This window comes from Scyliorhinus torazame, chromosome 16 (assembly GCF_047496885.1).
Source record: "Scyliorhinus torazame isolate Kashiwa2021f chromosome 16, sScyTor2.1, whole genome shotgun sequence".
Classification (NCBI taxonomy): Eukaryota; Metazoa; Chordata; class Chondrichthyes; order Carcharhiniformes; family Scyliorhinidae; genus Scyliorhinus; species Scyliorhinus torazame.
In genome coordinates, this window is record NC_092722.1 from 40,617,367 (window position 1) to 40,639,015 (window position 21,649).

General features: G+C 50.2%; 1 protein-coding gene across 2 annotated transcripts in view; it reads right to left on the reverse strand.

Annotated features, from left to right (window-relative positions):
* LOC140392769 (transmembrane protein 51-like) overlaps positions 1 to 17,555 on the reverse strand; it is a 44,135-nt gene extending 26,580 nt beyond the window's left edge. Inside the window, exon 1 of one of the 2 annotated variants that reach the window (XM_072478386.1) lies at positions 17,260 to 17,555. The gene's annotated coding sequence lies outside the window, so the exon portion shown is untranslated. The other variant, XM_072478388.1, reaches the window with a different exon arrangement.
* Between the last annotated feature and the right edge of the window lie 4,094 nt (positions 17,556 to 21,649).

Sequence of the window (21,649 nt, forward strand, 5' to 3'; positions counted from 1 at the left end):
GAGTTGAAGCCAGCACTGGATGTGGCCACCCAAACAGCTAATGTCCCACCCAAAACACCCGTTAGCCTCAATTAAAGCAAGTGCACAGCATTTTGATGGCCAGAGTTTCAACTAACACCCTATCCTAATCAGCTGTTTGGGAGTAAACAGGATGTCGGTGTTGATACTCACCATTTCATGTTGAATGGTTGCTGCAGCTGTGATGTGGATCTCCAAACACAGGAGGCTTTTATCAAAACATCACCAATGATCTCCTTCAGGATCCATGCCCCAAGAGGACATTGCCGTCCGTGAACTTCCACTGGATTGCTCCGATGTTATGCTTGACAAGGTACTGCAGTGGTTAACGTCACCTTCTGAAGTATGGCTGGCCAGGAAACTCTCCCAGTCTTTACCACCCACCATCAAGAATATTGGAAGATTGATAAGCCGATTATCAACTGGCTTGGCTATGTTATACACACACCTTCTATGGCTATCAAGTCCTGAAGTGGGACTTCAACCCAGAGCTTCTGGTCCAGAGAGAAAACTCAATTCTGTGCTACAACACCAATAGGACTCATCAGGAGTAAAGGGAGCGTTTGGACACTGGCATCTTGCCAACTGTACCTGGAGGTCTGGTGAGAAAGGAGAGATGACCAGGTAGAGCAATACCAGCTGATGAGAGGGCAAGATGGGCAGGAGGACAAGATGGCCTCCCCCCACCACCACAAGCAGGTACAAGATACCCATCCACCTCTGGACTTCCTCCAGCAGGATCGCCAGTGCGATATTCAAGGACTTGTACACCCTCTCCTTCAGTCCCTGAGACAGCCAGGGCACTTCACACTTTCAGTGGAAGTGGTAACGAGGAGCCCACATATACTGCTCCAGAAATATGCTGTCTAATCAGTTGACTGCCATAGCTGCAGGTTTCTGGTTTCACTTCAGGTTCAAATAATGGTAACCAGCAATTAGGACGGACGATTTTGCACCAAACCCACACTTTGAAAACAAGAGGTTTGTCTCGTTCGTCCAATGCACAATAGGCACCTGTTTTCAGCCTTTGGGCAAAACAACCTCCAGAATCAGACATGTACAGGGGATGTGAGGCAGCGAGCGAGTGTGATGATGACGATGATGATTTATGTACTAAAGCATCACAAGGAGCTTCACAGGAGGCTTAATAAGCAAAATGAACCACATAGGCATTGTGGAAAACGGCCAGAGGTTTGGTCAGACGTTTTAAGGTTCATCTTAAAGGGAGTGAGGGAATTTAATTTCAGAGCCGAGGTAGCCACCAATGGAGAACCAATTACATTTTGGGATGGCCAAGAGGCCAGATTTAGAGGCATGTACATATCTTGGGAGGTGATTATAGAGATAGGGAGGGGTGAGGCCATGGGAGGAATGTGAAAACAAGATGAGAATTTAAACACAAGACCTGTTGTCGAACCAGAAGCCAACATAGGTCAATGAGCACGGAGACAATGGAAGAAGAGAACTTGATGCAAGGTTTGACACCAAAAGGTTACGGTGATGAATGTAGGATTTTAGATATATTGGAATATAAGTATTTGGTGAAGTAAGGGCCTGGGTTAGAGTGTGTTTGACTGCTGAAGTCATGCTTTTTAAAAGAATCTTTTTAAAAATTAATTTAGAGTACCCAATTATTTTCTTCCCCCCAATTAAGGGACAATATAGCACTGTCAATTCACCTACCCTGCTCATCTTTGGGTTGTGGAGGTGAGAACCGCACAGACACGGGGAGAATGTGCAATCTTCACACGGACAGTGTCCCAGGGCTGGTATCGAACCTGGGTCCTTGGCGCCGTGAGGCAGCAGTGCTAACCACCACGCCACTCTGCCGTCCCGTTTTTAAACAAATCTTGGTTTGAAAGACAACAGTTTTAGGAGCCAGAGGTGCAATTAGGCATCATAGAAAGCTTGGGCTAATGAACTTTTGTTTTGATTATAGGGATTCCCTGGGGAGTTCATTAGTTTTCAGCTTGGTGAGATGGCATCGCCAAGTGGAGCCAAGGCTTTTTGAGAAAGTATTTTTAGTCGAGCTCTGATCTGGCTGAAGGTGTGCACAGTGAAACAGTTCTGCTCTCACCAAGTTAGTTAAAAGAAATGAACTGTATTTGAAGCAGTGCAGACGTGTCAGAGGATGAGGGGGAGCTGTAGCAAGCCAGTTGAAAACAGCTTTTGAAGACATTCAGCCAGAGTTACTGCAGGGGTTTGGACTGGAGTCAGATCGGCTTGGTAAAGCAGTGTCAAGGGATCGCTTCCTCAAAGAATAAATCTGTAAAGCAAGTATTACTTTGTGCCATTGGCATTTAAGATGGATGAAGAGATGAGATTGGTAGTAATTAAGGGTATTCAATGTATTGATTAGCATTGCTGGGATAATTGTAAGCTATTTTCAGTTGATGTTAATGCGATGTTAGCAATAAAGTTTGTTTAAAAATACTATATCCTATTTTTGTGCAACACTCCTGGAATGAAGTGTCCTTTCTTCACAGTCTTACAAAACTAAAATATTGGAGTTTCTGTCCAGTATCCTAGCCACTGTTGGGGTCTGGTCTGGGATCGTAATAGTTACAAACAGTCTGGTATAGACTCGGCAACTGCCAGGAAGAGGGGCGGAGTCAGTGGTAATGATATCCTAAACACACAGCTCTGGGAAATGGAGAGTGAAGGAAACAAACAGCGAACTGCACACAAGGGAGGAAAAGTCAACAGCACAACATGGAGTCAGTGAAAAGTAAGAAGAAATAAAAGATCGGGGGAAAAAAAAAAAGGTTAAATTAAGGCAGATTGAGAGCAAAGTGCCTGAAAAGGAAATGCTCAGCAAGGAACAAAGTGTTGAGGCAGAGGAGGATTGCAACAGTCAATTCTGTATCGAACCTGACCGACAGGAATTCTCCCCAGAAACAGTGATTCCCACTGCTGCATAATATCTCTTAGCCAAGGGAGCTGGAGTTTTAGAAAGCTATTGAAACATGAAGCCATCTACTCAATATTTCATCTCACCCTCAGTTAAGGCACAGAACACATGGGGGCGACAGTAGTGTAGCGGGAATGTTACTGGATGCTGATCGAGAGGCCTGGCCAAATACTCTGGAGATACGAGAGCCGGGAGAATTTTAATTCAATTAAGCAAATGTGGATGACAAGCTCATTTCAATGACCATGAACCGGATCTTAAAAACCCATCTGATCCACAAAATACCCTTCCGGGGAGGAAATCGGCCACCCTTACACGGTCTGGCTTACATAGGACTCCAGGCACACGAAAGTCACAAATTCTATCTTGCGTCACTACGATAAAATAATCCGTCGTCACCTTGAGACAGAACGCAAAGTACAAAAACTCTTGGATACCATCGGAATACTGGCATCGATTGACTTATCATCATCAGCCAGTAGAGAGACACAAAAGATGCGATGATCCTCAGGATGATGAGAGGAGTGGAATGCTCCATAGATTACCAAATATAATGAGATGCATGTGATGGAGTTCATAACGGTCTGCACACCCAAAACAAAATGACCATCAATTGATTACAGTGGAGATGGATTGTGCGTGGCCAGCAGATTAGTGGAGATGGACTGCGCGTGGTCAGCAGATTACAGTGGAGATGGATTGCGCGTGGCCAGTAGATTACAGTGGAGATGGATTGCACGTGGCCAGCAGATTACAGTGGAGATGGACTGCGCGTGGCCAGCAGATTACAGTGGAGATGGATTGCGCAAGGCCAGCAGATTTGTGGAGATGGACTGCGCGTGGCCAGCAGATTTGTGGAGATGGACTGCGCGTGGCCAGCAGATTTGTGGAGATGGACTGCGCGTGGCCAGCAGATTTGTGGAGATGGACTGCGCGTGGCCAGCAGATTTGTGGAGATGGACTGCGCGTGGCCAGCAGATTACAGTGGAGATGGACTGCGCGTGGCCAGCAGATTTGTGGAGATGGACTGCGCGTGGCCAGCAGATTACGGTGGAGATGGACTGCGCGTGGCCAGCAGACTACAGTGGAGATGGATTGCGCGAGGCCAGCAGATTACAGTGGAGATGGATTGCGCGTGGCCAGCAGATTACAGTGGAGATGGATTGCGCGTGGCCAGCAGATTACAGTGGAGATGGATTGCGCGTGGCCAGCAGATTAGTGGAGATGGACTGCGCGTGGCAAGCAGATTACAGTGGAGATGGATTGCGCGTGGCCAGCAGATTACAGTGGAGATGGATTGCGCGTGGCCTGCAGATTACAGTGGAGATGGATTGCGCGTGGCCTGCAGATTACAGTGGACATGGACTGCGCGTGGCCAGCAGATTACAGTGGAGATGGATTGCACATGGCCAGCAGATTACAGTGGAGATGGATTGCGCGTGGCCAGCAGATTACAGTGGAGATGGATTGCGCGTGGCCAGCAGATTAGTGGAGATGGACTGCGCGTGGCAAGCAGATTACAGTGGAGATGGATTGCGCGTGGCCAGCAGATTACAGTGGAGATGGATTGCACGTGGCCAGCAGATTACAGTGGAGATTGACTGCGCGTGGTCAGCAGATTACAGTGGAGATGGATTGCGCGAGGCCAGCAGATTACAGTGGAGATGGACTGCGCGAGGCCAGCAGATTACAGTGGAGATGGATTGCGCGTGGCCAGCAGATTACAGTGGAGATGGATTGCGCGTGGCCAGCAGATTACAGTGGAGATTGACTGCGCGTGGTCAGCAGATTACAGTGGAGATGGATTGCGCGAGGCCAGCAGATTATAGTGGAGATGGACTGCGCGAGGCCAGCAGATTACAGTGGAGATGGATTGCGCGTGGCCAGCAGATTACAGTGGAGATGGATTGCACGTGGCCAGCAGATTACAGTGGAGATTGACTGCGCGTGGTCAGCAGATTAGTGGAGATGGACTGCGCATGGCCAGCAGATTAGTGGAGATGGACTGCGCATGGCCAGCAGATTAGTGGAGATGGACTGCGCGAGACCAGTAGATTACAGTGGAGATGGATTGCGCGAGGCCAGCAGATTACAGTGGAGATGGATTGCACGTGGCCATCAGATTAGTGGAGATGGACTGCGCGTGGCCAGCAGATTAGTGGAGTTCGACTGCGCGTGGCCAGCAGATTACAGTGGAGATGGATTGCGCGTGGCCAACAAATTAGTGGAGATAGACTTCGCGTGGCCAGCAGATTACAGTGGAGATGGATTGTGCGTGGCCAGCAGATTACAGTGGAGATAGACTGCGCGTGACCAGCAGATTACAGTGGAGATAGATTGTAATCTGCTGGCCACACGCAATCTATCTCCACTGTAATCTGCTGGCCACGCGCAGTGGAGATGGTTTGCGCGTGGCCAGCAGATTAGTGGAGATGGACTGCGCGTGGCCAGCAGATTACAGTGGATATGGACTGCGCGAGGCCAGCAGATTACAGTGGAGATGGACTGCGCGTGGCCAGCAGATTACAGTGGAGATGGATTGCACGTGGCCAGCAGATTACAGTGGAGATGGATTGCGCGAGGCCAGCAGATTACAGTGGAGATGGACTGCGCGAGGCCAGCAGATTACAGTGGAGATGGACTGCGCATGGCCAGCAGATTACAGTGGAACATAGAACATAGAACATTACAGCGCAGTACAGGCCCTTCGGCCCTCGATGTTGCGCCGATCTGTGAAACCACTCTAAAGCCCATCTACATTATTCCCTTATTGTCCATATGTCTATCCAATGACCATTTGAATGTCCTTAGTGTTGGCGAGATGGACTGCGCGTGGCCATCAGATTACAGTGGAGATGGACTGCGCGTGGCCATCAGATTACAGTGGAGATGGATTGCGCGTGGCCAGCAGATTACAGTGGAGATGGACTGCGCGTGGCCAGCAGATTTGTGGAGATGGACTGCGCGTGGCCAGCAGATTACAGTGGAGATGGATTGCGCGTGGCCAGCAGATTACAGTGGAGATGGACTGCGCGTGGCCAGCAGATTACAGTGGAGATGGACTGCGCGTGGCCAGCAGATTACAGTGGAGATGGACTGCGCGTGGCCAGCAGATTACAGTGGAGATGGACTGCGCGTGGCCAGCAGATTACAGTGGATATGGATTGCACGAGGCCAGCAGATTACAGTGGAGATGGACTGCGCGTGGCCAGCAGATTACAGTGGAGATGGACTGTGCGTGGCCAGCAGATTACAGTGGAGATGGACTGCGCGTGGCCAGCAGATTACAGTGGAGATGGACTGCGCGTGGCCAGCAGATTACAGTGGAGATGGACTGCGCGTGGCCAGCAGATTACAGTGGAGATAGACTGCGCGTGACCAGCAGATTACAGTGGAGATAGATTGTAATCTGCTGGCCACGCGCAATCTATCTCCACTGTAATCTGCTGGCCACGCGCAGTGGAGATGGTTTAGCGTGGCCAGCAGATTAGTGGAGATGGACTGCGCGTGGCCAGCAGATTACAGTGGATATGGACTGCGCGAGGCCAGCAGATTACAGTGGAGATGGATTGCGCGTGGCCAGCAGACTACAGTGGAGATGGATTGCGCGTGGCCAGCAGATTACAGTGGAGATGGATTGCGCGAGGCCAGCAGATTACAGTGGAGATGGATTGCGCGTGGCCAGCAGATTACAGTGGAGATGGACTGCGCGAGGCCAGCAGATTACAGTGGAGATGGACTGCGCGAGGCCAGCAGATTACAGTGGAGATGGACTGCGCGAGGCCAGCAGATTACAGTGGAGATGGACTGCGCATGGCCAGCAGATTACAGTGGAACATAGAACATAGAACATTACAGCGCAGTACAGGCCCTTCGGCCCTCGATGTTGCGCCGATCTGTGAAACCACTCTAAAGCCCATCTACATTATTCCCTTATTGTCCATATGTCTATCCAATGACCATTTGAATGTCCTTAGTGTTGGCGAGATGGACTGCGCGTGGCCATCAGATTACAGTGGAGATGGACTGCGCGTGGCCATCAGATTACAGTGGAGATGGATTGCGCGTGGCCAGCAGATTAGTGGAGATGGACTGCGCGTGGCCAGCAGATTACAGTGGAGATGGACTGCGCGTGGCCAGCAGATTACAGTGGATATGGATTGCACAAGGCCAGCAGATTACAGTGGAGATGGACTGCGCGTGGCCAGCAGATTAGTGGAGATGGATTGCGCGTGGCCAGCAGATTACAGTGGAGATGGACTGCGCGTGGCCAGCAAATTACAGTGGAGATGGACTGCGCGTGGCCAGCAGATTACAGTGGAGATGGACTGCGCGTGGCCAGCAGATTACAGTGGAGATGGACTGCGCGTGGCCAGCAGATTACAGTGGAGATGGACTGCGCGTGGCCAGCAGATTAGTGGAGATGGATTGCGCGTGGCCAGCAGATTACAGTGGAGATGGATTGCACGTGGCCAGCAGATTTGTGGAGATGGACTGCGCGTGGCCAGCAGATTTGTGGAGATGGACTGCGCGTGGCCAGCAGATTTGTGGAGATGGACTGCGCGTGGCCAGCAGATTTGTGGAGATGGACTGCGCGTGGCCAGCAGGTTACAGTGGAGATGGACTGCGCGTGGCCAGCAGATTACAGTGGAGATGGACTGCGCGTGGCCAGCAGATTTGTGGAGATGGACTGCGCATGGCCAGCAGATTACGGTGGAGATGGACTGCGCGTGGCCAGCAGATTAGTGGAGATGGACTGCGCGTGGCCAGCAGATTACAGTGGAGATGGATTGCGCGTGGCCTGCAGATTACAGTGGACATGGACTGCGCGTGGCCAGCAGATTACAGTGGAGATGGATTGCGCGTGGCCTGCAGATTACAGTGGACATGGACTGCGCGTGGCCAGCAGATTACAGTGGAGATGGATTGCACGTGGCCAGCAGATTACAGTGGACATGGACTGCGCGAGGCCAGCAGATTACAGTGGAGATGGACTGCGCGTGGCCCGCAGATTACAGTGGAGATGGATTGCGCGAGGCCAGCAGATTACAGTGGAGATGGATTGTGCGTGGCCAGCAGATTACAGTGGAGATGGATTGCGCGTGGCCAGCAGATTAGTGGAGATGGACTGCGCGTGGCCAGCAGATTACAGTGAAGATGGACTGCGCGTGGCCAGCAGATTAGTGGAGATGGACTGCGCGTGGCCAGCAGATTACAGTGGAGATGGACTGCGCGAGGCCAGCAGATTACAGTGGAGATGGACTGCGCGAGGCCAGCAGATTACAGTGGAGATGGACTGCGCGTGGCCAGCAGATTACAGTGGATATGGATTGCGCGAGGCCAGCAGATTACAGTGGAGATGGACTGCGCGTGGCCAGCAGATTACAGTGGAGATGGATTGCGCGTGGCCAGCAGATTACAGTGGATATGGACTGCGCGTGGCCAGCAGATTACAGTGGAGATGGATTGCACGTGGCCATCAGATTACAGTGGAGATGGACTGCGCGTGGCCAGCAGATTACAGTGGAGATGGATTGCGCGTGGTCAGCAGATTACAGTGGAGATGGACTGCGCGTGGCCAGCAGATTACAGTGGAGATGGACTGCGCGTGGCCAGCAGATTACAGTGGAGATGGATTGCACGTGGTCAGCAGATTACAGTGGAGATGGATTGCGCGTGGCCAGCAGATTACAGTGGAGATGGACTGCGCGTGGTCAGCAGATTACAGTGGAGATGGATTGCACGTGGCCATCAGATTACAGTGGAGATGGACTGCGCGTGGCCAGCAGATTACAGTGGAGATGGATTGCGCGTGGTCAGCAGATTACAGTGGAGATGGACTGCGCGTGGCCAGCAGATTACAGTGGAGATGGACTGCGCGTGGCCAGCAGATTACAGTGGAGATGGATTGCACGTGGCCAGCAGATTACAGTGGAGATGGATTGCACGTGGCCAGCAGATTACAGTGGAGATGGACTGCGCGTGGCCAGCAGATTAGTGGAGATGGACTGCGCGTGGCCAGCAGATTACAGTGAAGATGGACTGCGCGTGGCCAGCAGATTACAGTGGAGATGGATTGCGCATGGCCAGCAGATTAGTGGAGATGTACTGCGCGTGGCCAGCAGATTACAGTGGAGATGGATTGCGCGTGGCCAGCAGATGACAGTGGAGATGGACTGCGCGTGGCCAGCAGATGACAGTGGAGATGGATTGCGCGTGGCCAGCAGATGACAGTGGAGATGGACTGCGCGTGGCCAGCAGATTAGTGGAGATGGATTGCGCGTGGCCAGCAGATTAGTGGAGATGGATTGCGCGTGGCCAGCCTTGTTCTGTGCATCCCTTCCCAGTGGCTAGATAAGTGAAGACAACCGGAGATATGGTGAACTACAGTGAAAGATCTGCAGCAGATGTACTGTACAGCTGTTCACACACCTGTGCTGCGATGCCTTCAGCATCAGCGTTTCCTCCAGTTACATCGATCAGGGCAGCTTTCTTTTTTACATTTGAAAAAGGATGTTTGGAGGTAACCATTCCATGTGGACACCAACCCACCTACTAACCTCATCTGGTCTGGCCTGTGAACTGATGCAGTGACTGGGGTGTGGCTACTGCTATGCGCAAGCAGCTACGTGCAGCCGCTGGTGAGAGCTGCACGAGTGTCAGGAACCAGGTGCAGGTATCAGACTATGAAGTAGGATTGGACTACACTGACACAACCCTTCCTGGTCCATTAACCAGTCTTCCACCCTTGCTAATATATTGCCCTCAACTTCATGAGCCCTTATCTTGTATATTCAACCGTTTTGTGCGATGCCTGACCAAATATTTTGAAAATCCAAGTAACCTACATCTCCTGGCTCTTTTTCATCAACCCTAATGGGCGGCATGGTGGCACAGTGGTTCGCACTGTTGCTTCACAGCGCCCAGGTTCGATTCCCGCTTGGGTCACTGTCTGTGCCGAGTCTGCACGTTCTCAGTGTGTGTGTGCGTGGGTTTCCTCCGGGTGCTCCGGTTTCCTCCCACAAGTCCCGAAAGACGTGCTTGTTAGGCTAATTGGACATTCTGAATTTTCCTTCAGTGTACCCAGAATGTGCCGACTGGGGGAATTTCACAGCAACTTCATTGCAGTGACAATAATGAAGATTATATACTAGTTACATAAATTTGTCAAACAAGATCTCCCCTTCAATCAAGTCATGTTGACTTTGTCTGATTGATTATGATTTCCCAAGTACATTAAGACCTCCTTAATAATATATTTAAACATTTCCCCCGATGACCAATGTCACGCAGACTGATCTGTATTCCCATTTCCTCCCTTCTTGATTAGCGGCATTACATTTTCCATCTGCTGGACTGTTCTAGAACTAGGAAATTGTGCAGAATCGCCACCAGTGCATCTACCTCTAAGAATCCACGGGTGTAGACCATCAGGTCCTGGGGATTTGACTGCTATTAGTCCCTCAGGTTTCACCAATTCTTCGCCTCTGCTGACATTAATCACCTCAAATTCTAACACTTATTAGTCCCTTGACTACCCTCTGCTCCTGGTGTGCGATATGAGTCTTCTACTGTAAAAACAGGGTTTAATGTCTTCATTGCATCATTTTACATGATAATTTTGCTGGTCTCGGCCTTCAATGGATCAATGTTTACTTTAGCTACTCTCCTTCTTATATACTTGCAAAATGGCTGAACAAAAATGGCAAGCGGGACTTAAACATCCTACTGAGAGGAGAGTGCAGTAAAGTAAGACTCATCTGAAACGCTTACTCACAGTTCGGGAAGAGGCAGTATTATTGTGCGATTCAGGCACATATTACAAGAGAGCACAACATGCTCACAGTTGGACAGTCTCACCAGTAAATAAGCATTGCCCTAACTTGGTCCTGAAATCAATCCCTTGCCAAGAGAAAGGGAGAAGATAATTAAAATATAAATGCTATAAGGAAGCAAGCAGCTGACTTGAAATTGGCTGCAAGCCATCTTAAAACTTTACTCCAAGTCTTAGCAGGCACAAAGTCCTGGCAACTCTTTCATGTTTTGAACAAAAGGAAATAAAAGGCACAGCAGGTGTCCCCTCGCTCCAGCACAGCCAGCTCCGGCCTTCCCTATATTATACGGAGTGGTGAACAAAAAAAATCTGCATTTTAATGGAACCACATCTCAGCCACCTCACGTACTTCACATACAAATGAAGCACTTTGAAATGTACTGATTATTAGGCGAATGCTGCATCCATTTTGCACACAGCCAAGTCTATTAAACGGCGATGAAGTGAATTAAACTCCTGCCTTCTACCATCGGTGCTTATCAGAGCAACATTTACACTTGGGTAAATCGCTGACTATGTTGTTCCCTCTCAAATCTGTGTTCACCTTTCTTGCAGGTCAATGTATGAAACCCTCCCAAATTACAAGAGGAGATGTACGAGGCAAGTTGTTTTTTTAAACAGAGGTTAGTGGGTGCCTGGAACTCGCTACCGGAGGTGGTAGTGGAAGCCGGGACGATAGTGACGTTTAAGGGGCATCTTGACAAATACATGAATAGGTTGGGAATAGAGGGATTCGTACCCCGGAAGTGTAGAAGATTTTAGTTTAGACGGGCAGCATGGTCGGCGCAGGCTTGGAGGGCCGAAGGGCCTGTTCCTGTGCTGTATTTTTCTTTGTTCTTTGTTAAATCCCGAATCACGCCTTACTAAAGTCACAAATTACTTGTATCCTATGTGACGGTGATAAACTATCCTTCTTCATCCTTCTCAATCAATCTGCAGCCTTTAACATGATTGACCCACACCATTGTCTGACCACACCACCCGCTCGCCTTCAGCTCAAGGGGACGAGCCTCGCTTGGTCGATCCAGCCAAAGCAAACAAAAGCCTACAATGGTTTCTCATCACACGGCGGAGCCCACCCGGCACCTATCCTGGGTCTGCTCCTATTTCTCACGTACGCACTTCCCAACAGCATCACCGTCCAAAAACACATCAGGTTCTGAATGTACACGGACGCCACATGGCTTTGCCTCCCCCTCGCCATGGTCTCCAGTCCTCGAGACCAACTGTTCCCTAGTCACCGTCTTCACCCCTCTCTCTGGCTGAACCGGACCTCAACCTCGTGTCCTCTCTGATCCCAGGTTGAGCTGCTGACCGCACCCCATATTCTCTCCATGACCGTCAACTTCCAACTCCATAACGTTGTCCATCACTGCGACACTACCCTAAATCAATCTGAATCAGGCTCAACTATTACCTCATTATTGGCTCCTGATCCAGCAAAACAATTTACATTAAATGTAACGAAATGCCCCAAGGTACATCTCGAACATTAGAAAACACTGTGACACTGAGTCACATCAGGAGGTAGCAGGTCAGATGATCAAAGCTAGGTCACGTAGGAGTCTTAAATGGAGGGAAGTAACAGAGGGAATTCCTAGCTTGGGACGGAGACATTTTAAAATTCCCGTCTTCGTTTTCAATTCCATCAGAGACTCACTGTCCCCATAATCCCCGGCAATTCCCAAAACCCAGCCTTCCGGCCTCAAGCACCCTCAATTTTAATTGTTTGGACATTGGTGGCCATGCCATCAGCTATCATAGCCCAAAGTTCTAGAATTCTTGCCCTGCTTTTAAGACTCACTTTGGTAATTTGGAGTGAGCTTTTGGTCACCTGTCCTAATATCTTAATGTAGTTTGATGTCAAACTTTATTCAATAACAAGATGCCTGAGGCACCTTTTACAATGTTAAAGGCGCTATACAAATGCTAGCTGTTGTAATCGTTTGCCATTTTCACTTCTTTGAATTCATGAAAATGTACTGCACGGAGGTTCAGCTGGCAAGACGGCCAGTGCAGATCAGATTAATGCCAATGGCATCAGGTTAATGCCAACGGCATGGGATTCAATCCCCGATCTGGTTGTACCGGATTTGGGACCTGCCTCCTTGCCCTACCAGCGGTGGTGGCCGTGGCGCTATGTGTCTGAGCTGTCTTCGGGCAGAGAGCTCAAGAAGAAAATGGACCCCACACTGGGCACACGGTCAGAAGAGCCTTTTGTGGTAACAGATTTTCCACTTTCAATAACCTCAGAACGTGGCTCCTTATCAATTTCCTGGGCGGGGGAAGTTGCTCAAAAAACAAATATTGCACTGATTGAAAAAATTATTTTGGATTCTGATATGATCAAAGGTCAAAAAACCTACTGGTAAAAATGGGTGGGGGCTTAATTTAAAAAGTCTTGTTGGAGCTCTCTCCTGCCACTGTCTTAGGTTTACCAATCAATATAATAAGAGTATCACATTATATTTTGTTGGTTTTGGTTCAGGAAGAACTATTAACTGGTCACCCGTACTCAGGTAGCACCACAGGATCTTTCAAATCCACTTAGACAGGTGGCACCGCTGTTTAATACCTCCTCTGAAGGGCATGGGTTAGCACTGGTGCGACAGCCAGCGACAAGACTGGAGTTTAAAATCCACAAATCCAGAAAGTAAGCACATTAAAGATCCCTATTCCTTCAGCCAGTCTCCAGAACAGATCCAAGGAAGGCACAGTAACGGGCCTTTTGGCTCCACTGGCCCATGCCAGTGTTTATTTTCCACATGGGGAGGGGAAGACACATTAGTTATGGGGGGAGTCTGTGCATCCGCCCATGACAGTATTGGTGGCACTGCCCACCATGTGAAGACAGTCCATTTCTTCACACGGAGGATCCTCCATGGTGTTATGTTGCACTACCGCTGGGATGGAATAGGATGGATTCAGAACAGGTCCAAGATCAGGCATTTGTTAGCCATCAGGAACAGAATTATATTCAACTGCAATCCGTAACTGCATGGCTCAGAATACTGCTCACTCGATCATTTACCATCAAGTGGGTCGGGGGAGGGTTCCTCTAACAAGGCGGTGAAAGGTTATCGGGGTGACATCTTCAGACAGAAGTGTTGGGTGGATGATCCATCTCAGCCTCCTGCTGAGATCCTTACCTCCCCAGATGCCAGTATTCAGTCAATTTGAATCACTAACAGCTGAAGCCACTGGATGCAACAAAGGCCTTCAGCCCAGACAACATCCCAGCTGTAGCACTGAAGAGTCGTGCTCCAGAACTTGCTGCGCTCCTCGTCAAGCTGTTCCAGTACAGGGACAACACTGGCATCTACCCAGCGATGTGAAAAATTGCCGAGGCATACCCTGGTCACAAAAATCCAGACAATTCCAATTCAGCCAATTACTGTCCCATCAGCCCACTCAAAATGAAACTGATGGAAGCTATCAATGACAGCACTATCAAGCAGCCTTGTTCATCAATAACCTGCTCAGCTCAAGTTCCGCCAGGACCACTCAGCTCCTAAACATGTTGCAACCTGGACCCAAACATGATCAAACAGGCTGAATTCCAAAGATAGAGATGAGGGCGACTGCCATTGACAGCATTTGACCGACCATCATACCCAGGCACCCTAGTTAAGTTTAAACCAATATGGATTGGTGGTGGAAAACTGCCAGAAGTCCTACCAAGCACAAAGGAAGATGGCTGTGGTCATCGAGAGGTCGATGTTCACCATGTCACAGCATCGCTGCAAAATTCCTCAGAGTGGTGTCCTGGGCCCAACCATCTTCAACTGCTTCATCAGTGACCTTCCCTCCATCATAAGGTCTGGAGTGGGAGTGTTCAATGATTGTTGAACAGTGTTAAGTACCATTCTCAACTCCCAAGATCATAGAATTTACAGTGCAGAAGGAGGCCATTTGGCCCATCGAGTCTGCACCGGTCCTTGGAAAGAGCATCTACTTAAGCCCTCACTTCCAATCTATCCCCGTAACTCAGTAACCCCACCTAGCCTGTTTTGGACACTAAGGGCAATTTATCATGGCCAATCAACCTAACCTGCACATCTTTGGACTGTGGGAGGAAACCGGAGCACCCGGAGGAAACCTACGCAGATACGGGGAGAACATGCAGACTCCGCACAGGCAGCAATCCAAGCCAGGAATTGAACCTGGGACCCTGGAGCTGTGAATCAACTGTGCTAACCACTGTGCTACCATGCTGCAGATAATGCAGCAGTCCATGCCTGCCTGCATAAAGACCTGGAACATTCAGGTTTGAGTTGATGTGAAATTAATGTTCCTTGCCACTAAAATGGCAAACAATGATCATCCTCAACAGGAGGAAATCTGACCACCTCCCTTTGACATTCAACAACATTTACCAATCACTGAAACTCCCCAGCTTCAATACAGAATCCCTGTATTGCAGGAGGAGGCCATTCACACTATCGAGTCTACACCCACCCTCTGAAATAGCACCCTACCCATGTCCACTCACCCACTCTATCCCTGTAACTCCATGTAACCTGTTGGACACTTAAGGGACAATTTAGAATGGCCGTTCCACCTAACTGACACATCTTTGGTCTGTGGGAGGAAACCGGAGCGCGGAGGAAACCCATGCAGACACGGGGAGAACGTGCAAACTCCATACAGTCACCCAAGGCTGGGATTGAACCCAGGTCCTGGTGCTGTGAGGCAAGCAGTGCTAACCACTGTGCCGTCCATATCCTGGGGGTGACCATTGACAAGACTGATATAACGTCATGGTTAGAAGGTGAGGTCAGAGACTGGGACACTGTGACAAGTCGCTCACCTCCTGACTCCCCCAAACCAATCCACCATCAACAAGGCACAAACTAGGCATGCGATGGAACACACTCCACTTGCCTAAACAATGCAGCTTTAACACCACCATCTCGGACAAAACAGCCCGCTGTTTTGCCAACTAACCCATGTGACCTCTGCCATTTGGAATGGCAAGGGACAGCTGATGCAGAGACACCCAACAGCTGCTAGTTCCCCTCCAATTCACTCAAACGTCTGGAGTGGAAATATAATCACCATTCCTTCACTGTCACAAGATGAGAATCCTGGAACTCCCTCCCTAACAGCACTGTAGGTGTACCTACACCACGTGGACTGCAGTGGTTCAAGGTGACAGGCTCACCACCTTCTCAACCACATTTGTTGATGGGCAATAAATACTGACCTTGCCAACAATGCCCACACTCAATGAATTCATGAAATAAAATGTCTCACAGCGAGAGCCAGCATGAGTAATTGTGTAACCATTTCCTCCTCCATATCTAGGTACACAGTGACTTCAGAAACTGATGGATAAAGACATCCAAAAATTAAACATACAAGCTGGAGGAGACTCAGATAGTGTCCTCAGATGGAATCAGTTAAAACCTTTGACAAATTGGATCAGGCGTTTATGTCAGCATCACTGGCACAACTCAGCTAACGCAAAAAATTAAGCCAACATTAGCAAGCATTTTGCCCCTTCACTGCTAGAAAGGCTGAAATACAGTGAAACAGAACTCCAGGATTGGAACTCGACCTGGAGGAGTGACTCACTGCCACGGTTAAAATTGTTCAGACTGGAAAGGCAAATCTGACTGAAATTACCCACTCCCAAAACTCTGGGTACTTTAAATAAAATTCCTGCTCAGGGCCCAAAAGAAGGGACAACAAAAATAAACAATAGCCACCTTTCAATTAATTCATTAGTCAGCTCTAAACTGGTACGAAGCCAACACTTTGACGCACTCGACCAATTTCAGTAAGGCTTTAATTTCACCACTCCTTCCCCCCCAATTTCACAGAAATAAGGAGGCCATTCGGCCCGTCGCCCGGGGTGGCTCTTTGAAAGAGGTAATCCTAGGGTTGAGGGCAAGGGCGTTTCCCGAAAGGTAACCGACAAATCAGAGGAGATTTAAGAAAAGAAAACTCCGGAGATTTGAAATTCAGCAAAGTGAGTCTTCACAAGAGAAGGGGGGTGGATTCCAGTGATGTCCAGCGTTCGGGAGAAAGTGAGTGTACATTGTACACGGGCGGGGGCGTACAAGGGGCTTCCAGTGACACCGATCAGTATAATTCAGGACATGACAATGACCAAAAAGCAATTTCTGGTGAAACCTCCCGCCCAGCCCCTGTTGCAACAGCCCCGTGTAACCGCGAAAATATGTGGACACGTTCGGATCAGACATTGTACAACCTGATGTAACCCTTTCCTCTCTTTGTAAAGCTATAGTTTGGAGGTCAGAAACTCCCCAACAAAACAAAAATGTTAAAGAAGTTGCGAACTTACATGAAAAGGCGAAACTGACAAAGAAATAGCTGGGAAATGAGGGTTGTTTTCTGAATCACCCCCTTTGCTATCGACCGTGCCCAGAAATCTCCCAAGTTGGAGGCAGTTTGAAAAGTTGGGGGAACTTTATTTCAAGTTGGCAGACTTTGCTCCTTTGTCACGGCTCCTGCTCCATGCCTCACTCACCTTTTACTCCCATGTTTGCTGAACTAGTTTGCGGTTTTTGTTCCCCGCTTTCACCCCCTCCTCTTCTCCCAAGTTTTGCATTCACTCCCTCGCACGGTAGCTGGTTCCGCTTCTCCGCGATCTTGCTTTTTAATCAGCAGTGGGGACTGCGGGGTCCTAAACCCCAGCCGGGCTCACAGCCAACTCCAACTCGCTCCATCCCATGTCTTGCACCCTCCTGCTGGCTGAACTGGAAATCTGAAACCGGGGCAGAAAATGCTGCAAATACACAGCAGCTCGCCCGAATCTGAAATGAGCAAAGAGGCGTAACCTTTGTCACCAACTCAAATATCGTCAAATCCAGTCTGCCCCCTCGCACGTAAATAGCATGTGGGCGCGCCCATCCCTAATTTCCCTTGAACTGAGTGGTTTGCTGGGCCATTTCAGCGGGCAGTTAAGAGTCAACCACATTGCCGTGGGTTTAGAGTCACATATGGGTCAGACCAGGTAAGGGCAGCAGATTTCCTTCCCTAAAGGACATTAGTGAACCAGATGGAAGTTTTCACAACAATCGTTGACAGTTTTAAAGAGCTATAGAGTTTTACAGCACAGAAAAAGGCCATTCGGCCCATCGGATCTGCACCAACCCATGGAAAGATCACCCGACCTGAGCCCATACCATCCCAGTAACCCCATTTTTGTAAGGGCCACGAAGAATCCAGCACGAGTTTTAAGGATACAAAATAATAACGTTTATTTACTATAACAATATATACATAACAGTGGCAGTAACTTCCCTTGCTACCTTCTCCTTCCTGCTGGTTCCTGAACTGGCCAGCTTATTTATATTAGGAGTTTCTCCGCCCCCCTCATTGGGGAAGTTCATACTCCCATAGGATTGTGGGATAGTCCTTAGTCCCCAGCCAATCGTAAGTAGGCAGGTTATAACATCCCTCCCCCTCAAAGTCCAAGGAATCCACCGAAAACCCTGGCGAAGGAAGGTGTCGAACTCGTTTGGCCGCAGGCCGGACGCCATTTGCACGCGGCGCTGGGTCAGGCGGCGTGTAACGAGACGGAGACCGGCGCTTCCGTGATGAACGGCGCGGTTGTACATCCACGGCCTGTGGACCCGAGGATTCCCCCTCTGATGCATCCTGTGTCTCCATCTCGGAGTCAGAGTCTGCTGCCTCCGTCATGTCAGCGTCTCTATCTCCATTCGGTCCCGTAACGACCTGCGCAGGCTTCGAGTGAGGCACCAGTGGAAGATTTTGAGGACTACCTTCCCTTGTCTCTGGTCTTTGCGGCTGTTGAAATGAGCTCCGGGGGCGGGGAATCTTTTGAGGGGATGATCTTCTGGACCAGACGTGGTCTACACGTTTTCGCTGGAGACGACCCTGGGCTTGCACTTGGTAAGATATAGGGCCCGTTTGGCGAAAGATTACACCAGGAACCCATTGGGCACCACCAGCAAAATTCCGCACGAATACTGGGTCACCGGGCGCAAACTGCCGAATCGGACGATGCCGAGACAATCCCTGTCCCTGCTGTTCTTGTGTGCGGCGTACTTTTGCGCCAATGTCCGGGAAGACCATACTAAGGCGGGTGCGAAGTCTTCGGCCCATTAGGAGTTCTGCGGGAGCTACCCCAGTCACTGCATGGGGGGTGGTCCTGTACGTAAACAAAAAGCGAGCCAGTCTCGTGTCCATTGATACGGAAGACTGCTTCTTTACGTCTCTTTTGAATGTTTGCACTGCACGCTCTGCCAACCCATTTGAAGCCGGGTGGTAAGGGGCAGTGCGGATATGGCGGATGCCGTTCATCTTTGTAAACCTAGCGAACTCCTCACTCGTGAATGGAGTGCCATTATCCGTGACCAGCACCTCGGGGAGGCCATGCGTACTAAATGATAAACGCATCTTTTCAATTGTTGCGCAGGACGTTGTCCCCTGCATCTTATGCACCTCCAGCCATTTGGACTGGGCGTCAATTAGTAGAAGGAACATGGATCCCTGAAAAGGGCCTGCAAAATCTGCATGCAAGCGTGCCCAAGGCCGCCCTGGCCATTCCCAGTGATGTAGGGGCGCGGCCGGCGGAAGCTTCTGATGCTCCTGGCAAATGGAGCAGTTTTGGGCCACCTTCTCAATGTCGGTGTCGAGGCCTGGCCACCAGACATAACTCCGGGCCAACATTTTCATCTTGGTCACGCCCGGATGTCCATTGTGCAAGTCTGATAATATCAGCTCCTGGCCTTTTTCCGGGACAATCACACGCGTCCCCCACAAGAGGGTGCCGTCTTCCACGCTGAACTCTGACAGCTTGGAGGAAAATGCCCGCAACTCGCCTGGGAGCTGTCTATGCTGCCCACCATACAGGACTATGTGCCGAACCTTTGACAAGACTGGCTCCGTCTGGGTCCATTCACGGATCTGTGATGCCGTGACAGGCAAGGTGTCCATAAAATTTAGGGTTGCAACCACCTCACCGGTCGTGGGGGTCGACATGGGGCCGGTCGATAAAGGCAATCGGCTCAGTGCGTCGGCATTTGCTATCTGCGTACCTGGTTTGTGCTCCAGAGAATACTCATATGCAGCAAGCAACAAAGCCCAGCGCTGGATCCGTGCAGAAGCAATGGGCGGTATTGGCTTATCCTCTCTGAAGAGTCCCAGCAGGGGCTTATGATCAGTCACGATAGTGAAATGGCGGCCGTACACATACTGGTGAAGCGTTTCACCGCGAAAACCACTGCCAGGCCCTCCTTCTCGATCTGCGCGTACTTTTTCTCCGCTGCAGTCAATGTGCGGGAGGCGAAAGCTGTCGGTCGCTCGGCCCCGTTCTCCATCTTGTGGGACAGGACAGCCCCAATACCATACGGGGATGCATCACATGTGACGAGCAAAGGCTTTCCCGGATCATAGTGGGTTAGTAACCCAGACGACGACAATTGTTGCTTTACCCGCCAGAAAGCGGTTTCTTGCGGTTGACCCCAAACCCAGGTGTGATTTTTCTTTAGCAGCAGGTGCAAGGGGGCCAGCGTAGTTGCCAGATTGGGGAGGAACTTCCCATAATAGTTTACGAGACCGAGAAAAGAACGAAGATGCAAAGTGTCAGTCGGGGTGCGGGCATGTTGAATTGCACGCACCTTCTCTGCGACGGGGTGCAGACCCTCGCGGTCCACCCGATAACCTAGGTAGACTACTTCTTTTGCCTGAAATACGCACTTTGTGTGACGTAAACGGACTCCAGCCTCCGAAAGGCGTCTAAGGACAGCCTCCAGATTTTCCAAATACTCTTGCTCCGACGTCCCTGTAATCAACACGTCATCTAGGTAGACAGCCACACGTGGTAAACCTCTCAAAATGCCCTCCATAACACGTTGAAAAATTGCGCAGGCAGAGGATACTCCAAAGGGCAACCGTGTATATTCATACAGGCCCCGGTGTGTGTTAATTGTTACATATGGTCGGGAGGCAGGGTCCAGCTCCAACTGCAGGTAGGCGTGACTCATATCTAATTTTGTGAATGAGAGTCCACCTGCAAGTTTCGCTTAGAGATCCTCTATGCGAGGCATTGGGTATCGGTCGAGTCGGGAAACTGTATTCACTGTAAGTTTATAGTCGCCACACAAGCGAACTGTGGCATCTGGCTTCATTACTGGTACAATTGGTGCTGCCCAGTCAGCAAAACGGACGGGCCTGATAATACCCAAACTCTCCAAACGAGTGAGCTCCCCTTCTACCTTCTCGAGCAAAGCGTAAGGCACTGGGCGCGCCCGGAAATAGCGCGGCGTGGCTCCTGGTTCAACTTGGATACGGGCTACAGCCCCTTTTATTTTCCCCAAACCAGGCTGGAATACCTCTGGGTATCGTCCGAGCACCTCAGTCAACCCTCCAGAAACTGTTTGGAGGATGTGCTGCCATTGCATCCGCAAATGGCGCAACCAGTCCCGACCCAACAGGCTGGGCCCATGGCCACGCACTACGATAAGTGGGAAACGCCCCTCCTGGCGTCCATAGACAACAGGGGTCATTGTAGTTCCTGCAATGTTCAGTGGTTCCCCCGTGTAGGAACCTGGCCTGTGAGTCAGTTAATGTAAGGGTCTGTATACCCTGCTTGATGCGGTCGAATGTCCTCTGGGCGATCACGGAGACCGCTGCGCCAGTATCCAACTCCATCTCCAGCGGGTGGCCATTGACCCGTACTGTCACCTTAATGGGGGCCACACGGGGAGCTGCCACACAATGCAGCTGCAGGCAGTCGTCCTCCGTCTCCACGTCCTCAGGTGTGGTCGCCGCAGGTTCATCCACATGGAAGGTACGGCCTCTGGGCTGGTCCCAGTTACGGCCCCTGGGCTGGTCCCAGTTTCGGTCGGAACGACGACGCCTCTGGCGTCCCCAGGACCGCCGTCCGCGAC